This window comes from Natrix helvetica (assembly GCF_964273705.1).
Source record: "Natrix helvetica genome assembly, chromosome: 3".
Lineage (NCBI taxonomy): Eukaryota > Metazoa > Chordata > Lepidosauria > Squamata > Natricidae > Natrix > Natrix helvetica.
The window spans coordinates 27,661,730-27,667,729 of NC_138549.1; positions in this window are offsets into that span (position 1 = coordinate 27,661,730).

Sequence of the window (6,000 nt, forward strand, 5' to 3'; positions counted from 1 at the left end):
TTTTTAAGTTGTGGTGAAATGAAGTATTCCAAATGTGGTCTTATTAAGACTTTGTAAAGTGGTACTAATACTGCACATGATCTTGCTTCACTGAAATTTAAGTATACTATGTCCACAACATTTTGATCATCCACTAATTTAGTCACTTGATAACCAGTGTGATTCAAGGTGCTGGTTATGAACTATGAAACCCTACAAGGCAGAGGTGGTATTCAGGAGGTTCTGACCAGTTCTGGAGAATCGGTAGCAGAAATTTTGAGTAGTTTGGAAAAGCAGTAAATACCACCTCTGACTGGCCCTGCCCCAATCTATTCTCTGCCTCCCAAATCCCAGCTGATAGGGAGGAAATGGGGATTTTGTAGTAACCTTCCCCTGGAGTGGGGAGGGAATGGAGATTTTACAGTATCCTTCCCCTGCCCTGCTCACCATGCCACGCCTACCAAGCTATACTTTACTTTACTTTACTTTATTTCGTATTTCTAGACCGCCCCCTCTCCCAAAAGGGACTCGGGGCGGTGTACAGTCAGGCTAAAACACAAATAGGATGCATATAAATAAATACATAAATGCATAAATACATAAATGGAGGAGGCTATATAAAACTGTACCTTCAAGTAAAGCATTAAAAGCAGTATTTAAAAACAACCCCTAAAAATACCCCCCAAAATTGAATTTAAAATAATTACACATGAAATTCCCCAATTAAAATATCTGCCAGGAGGTAAGATAAAACTATGAGTGGGCCAGGCCGGCTAATCGAAACAGGTGAGTTTTTAGTTTTTGTCGGAAGGAGCGGAAGTCGGTGGTAGTTCTGATGTCGGGGGGGAGGTCATTCCAGAGGGTTGGGCCCATCACAGAGAAGGCTCTACTCCTAGGCGCCGCCCATTGGCATTGCTTGGTGGATGGCACCCGGAGGAGTCCCTCCCTGTGAGAGCGAATTATAACCCACCAGGTCATGCCCACAGAAGCGATAGGAAAATGTTTTGAATCCCACCACTGCTACAAGGCAAAGAGCTTTGGTTACTTGAGGGACTGCTTATCTCCCATGGTATGAGATAAGCCAGTTTTATCCAGCAGAAGGATCTTCAGTTAAACAATGTCATTTATCAGGAAAGCCAAAGTATACATCTATGATTACCTGCCTTCCTCCTAAAATTCTGGCTGTTCTCCTAGACCTTGTTTAGGAAGCTTAGATCAGGGGTGGGTTCCGGCAGGCACTACTGCCACCTTGCGAATGTGCACTTGATGCATGTTACTTGCGCATGAGCACTGCAATAAAAAGTTGTTCTGTGCATGCGCAGAAGCGGAAAACAAGATGGCAGCATTGATGGTGGCACCTAAGGTGCTGCTCGGAGAACCGGTTCGGGGGCATGGCTGGCCTGGATCATGCCGGTTCCAGTAACCCAGGCCAAGTTACTACCGGTTCGGCTGAAATGGTCCAAATTGATAGGAAGCCACCACTGACTTAGATTATATCAAGGTGTAGTTCTTTATTTATTAACCAAATTTATATAAATGTCTATTTCCGGGGTGGGGGTGGGAAAACCACCTCTAGGTGGTGTTCAATGTTTTGTGGAATAAAAATGTTTATTTTTATTTATAAATAGGAATTTTTTTAAAAAAATCTGCTTCTACTTTTTATTCAGGATTTCAGCATGTATCCTTTAATATTTTCAGTCACTTTCGGGAGTTTACAAAAAAATCACCACCAATTAACTGACATGTCGTCATCCAGACAAAATGGTAATTTCCATCTGATAGGTTTATTGGATTTGTCTGGGAATTAATTATTTGTGGAATCTATGCAAGAAACAGAGAACTCACTAGAAACCACTTAGTTGTTAATTTTGGTTCAATATTTTTCATGAGTCACTTGTTGATAAATGAGAATGAAAGGTTTCTTCCAACTCTCAAAGTTGTAATCAGCTGTAAACATTTTTCGTAAAATTCTTTATTGCTTATTATTTTGTTTCCCACGTACAAAGAGAACTGCATCTATCCCCAAGCTTATCATTTCAGCAGAAAATGCTACTGAAATTAGATTGTTAATTAAAAATGATAAAATGGGCAATCATTATATTTCTTTTCTATTGTTCAAAATCAGTCAGTAAATGCCTTCCAATCAACTTTAATGAGTTCCTTATGAGAAACTTCCACTAATATTACAATATTAAAATAGTATCACTTTGGATAGTAATAGTCTCACTGGAATAATATGATGTCTTGTTTAACTGTTATGGAGCATAAGCTTTTAAGCTATATTTTAAGCTGCATTCAATATAGGAAGATTTGTAAGGTATGTATACTTGTTCTTCTCCATTTCCAACGTCAGCATTGTCAGTTAGCAAACCTCTCCCCTTTCCTCATTCTTCGGAAATGCTTTCTCAACAGAGGTGTGCCAAATGTCTTTTTCACTGTCAGGCTAAGACTGATAATCAGCCTAAGGATTCAAAGGTTAGGAAAAAAAGGTAAACTTTCATTAAATTTAACAATCGTGATCTAGAAACAGGCAAACAAGACTGTCAATATTTCAGATAGCACACTGGCATGTCCATGGCCTTCACTGCACTGCATTAAATTTGCATACAACAACCTTTTTAGAATTAGATGAGGATGTTCAAAATAGCCCCTTTCCCAGCTAACAAATGCTATTATAAAGCATAAACTCTCATGATCTGCTTGTGCCTTTTAATAAAATGTGTTAGCTGGAAAAGATGCTACCAGACTTCTCCTAATTTTTGCCTAACGTAATTCTCTTCCTACAATGTTAAATTATTCTTCCTGTACAATTTTACATATTAATATAAGAGATGCTTTGTTGGATTAGGCCTCTGTATACACAACATTCTGTGTGAGTATCCCAGAGCAGAACAAATATTTTGGAATTTTACATTGGAGCACTGGTGTATGTGATCACTAGTGTATGTGATCTCTATGCAAGTTATATAGAGAAAAGAGGGGAAAAAATAGAATCATATATTTGCAAGAGAGAACTTACAAACTTGCAACTAGTTTGGCATCCATGCTTCGTTTTTACAATTTCCATTTAGAATATAGAATAACAGAGTTGGAAGGGACCTTGGAGGTCTTCTAGTCCAAACCCCTGCTTAGGCAGGAAACTCTACACCACTTCAGGCAAATGGTTATCCAACATCTTCTTTAAAACGTCCAGTGTTGGAGCCTTCACAATTTGGGGAGGCAAGTTGTTCCATTGATTAATTGTTCTAACTGTCAGGAAATTTCTCCTCAGTTCTAAGTTGCTTCTCTCCTTGATTAGTTTCTACCCATTGCTTCTTGTCCTGCCCTCTGGCGCTTTGAAGAATATCTTGACTCCCTCTTCTTTGTGGCAACCCCTGAGATATTGGAACACTGCTATCATGTCTCCCCTAGTCCTTCTTTCTCTTAAGCTAGACATACCTAGTTCCTGCAACCGTTCTTCATATGTTTTAGCCTCTAGTCCCCTAATCATCTTTGTTGCTCTTCTCTGCACTCTTTCTAGAGTGTCAACTCTTTTTTATATTGTGGCGACCAAAACTGAATGCAGTATTCCAAGTGTGGAATACTGAGGCATTATAAAGTGGTATTAATATTTCACATGATCTTGATTCTATTCGTCTGTTTATGCAGCCTAGAACTGTATTGGCTTTTTTGGCAGCTCCTATTTAAATGGTTGTCCACTAGGACTCCAAGATCCCTCTCACAGTTACTACTATTGAGCAAGGTACCACATATACTGTACCCGTGCATTTTGTTTTTCTTGCCTAAGAAAGATACTAGAGTATCTGGCAATTTGCTTACAAGGTGTGTGCATGTATTCAAACATTGTTATTATTTTTATCCTGCCTTTATTACTTTATAAATAACTCTAGGCAACATAATACTCCTTCCTCCTCCTATTTTATTTCCAACAACAACCCTGTGATATTGTTAGGTTGAGAGGGAATGACTGTTCTAATGTCACCCAGCTGGATTTCATGCCAAAGGAGAGATTAGAATTCATGATCTTCTGGTTTGTAGGCCACAGCAAGAACTACTACACCAAGCTGCAGAGGATATATTACTCATTGCAATACCTCCTTGTACAATCTTTTTTGGTTTGTATTTAGTAATTGATTAAATTTATAAGTGAATAATTGGCAATACTTTTAAGCACTACTGATTCAAAGAAGGTAACAAGTAGAATTAAGTTTATTTCTTTTGGGCATCACTTTATCTACATTAGAAAATTTGAAAAGAAGGCAACAGCTTGATTCATTGTGAACAATTGTTCTTTGAGTTATTCAGTTTCTAAGAAGAACTATGGAGCCTATCTTGACATAAGAGATAATTCAGTACATGGTTCATTTCGTAAGACTATTCAAGGATTACATCAAAACCTGATTTACAGCTATTAGACATTCCATCTTCATATATGCCAAAGGCACACCTCTTGTGTATAGATCATTTAAGCTTTCAGTTCTCCCAGAATTTATCATTATAATCGATTAAAATCTAAAATGTCACAAAAAAGAGAGTGACTTCATTTGCAGGAAACAATTTGACACAATGCCCAATTATCCATTGCAAGAAAAAAAAGTTTCCTTATGAAACTAACAATATAAATAATATTAATTAAACATACTGTATATTTTTTCTCTTACAATTTCCATTAGTGATTAATGTGCTGGAGGAAATGGATGGCAGATTCTGCCTTTTTTTTTAAGCTTTGGGCAGCCTGAATTAAACCAAATTTGTCCCAATCTCCCTAGTTTCTTAGGAAGATTGAAGCTAGGGACTAAGCAGGCCCCAGTGACTCAGATGCTCAGCAAATTGTTAAATTTCAACATTCTTCTTTGAAATATTATATTGAAATATTGAAATAACCCATGCCTAGAGATTTTGATGACTCCCAACACTTGTCCAACATTAGTGCTCAACTTTGAAGGCACTAAAGCACATAAAGAGAGCCCCCCACTTCTCACAATCCCTTCCTATTACTTGATAGATCCTGCTGCAGTTGCCTCTCTATGCTGTCTTCCTTCAAAGTTGGGGGGTGAAACATAAATCTTATGCATTCTAAATAATCCTTGCAGTCTCTCTCAGTTTAACTGAAAATCCAAGCCTACAGAACCAGAGGGATGTTGACTAATTTTGTCCTAGAGAAGTAAATGACCTTCCTCTCCAAGTGGTTGTCAATCCAGCCTCTTCAGCTTAATTCTATTCAGGGGTTTAGATGTTTGCTGCTTAACAAAACTGACAAAAGCTCCATTGACTTTAAAGAAGGTCTCCCATGGATCACCAATTTGATAAATATTTCTTTAAAAGGCACTGTTTCTTGCCAGATTGCTTTCCTTAGCTTCCAAGAGATCTGGTTTTGAAGCAGGGCAAGTCTACGGTTGACTGACTACAGTAACAGAAGGAGCAACTCACCTCTAATATGCAAAAAGCACATTCTGAGGTAATAGGACCTTCAGGGAAGATGGTTTTAATAAAGAAATCTATTTATACCAGGGGCATTAGTTGAGATTTATATCCTGTAGACCATGATGACAACTCAATAATGGCTGTTCCAGACCTCTATATTAATAAGATTTAAGATTGCAATGTTTCCAGAAATGTGCTTTTTAAATATTATGATTCAGAAAATGTTCTTCTGAAGCTGAACCTCATCAACAGGTTTTATGAAGTTGAATTCAAAGAATTATAGTGCATGAAATAAAAGAGAGAATGAAAACTCCCAACTGAGCAAATTAGTTAACTAGTTATTATTTATAGTTAGAATCCAATACATCTTTTGCAGGGAGGTTGAAATCTTTTAAAGTCCACATTTTTGAAACAAGGTAGAATCTCCTCATGTTTGTATATTGCACACTGCAAGTAACACTTGTTATTTCATAAATGTCTAGAGAACTATGTTTAAAAAGAGTGGACATCTGGCAGAAATGTGGTTTTGATATCCAAGGTCTTTGATAATAGGGAACACTTTGCCATGGACTTTAGCAAAATTGTTTTTTTTTTAAA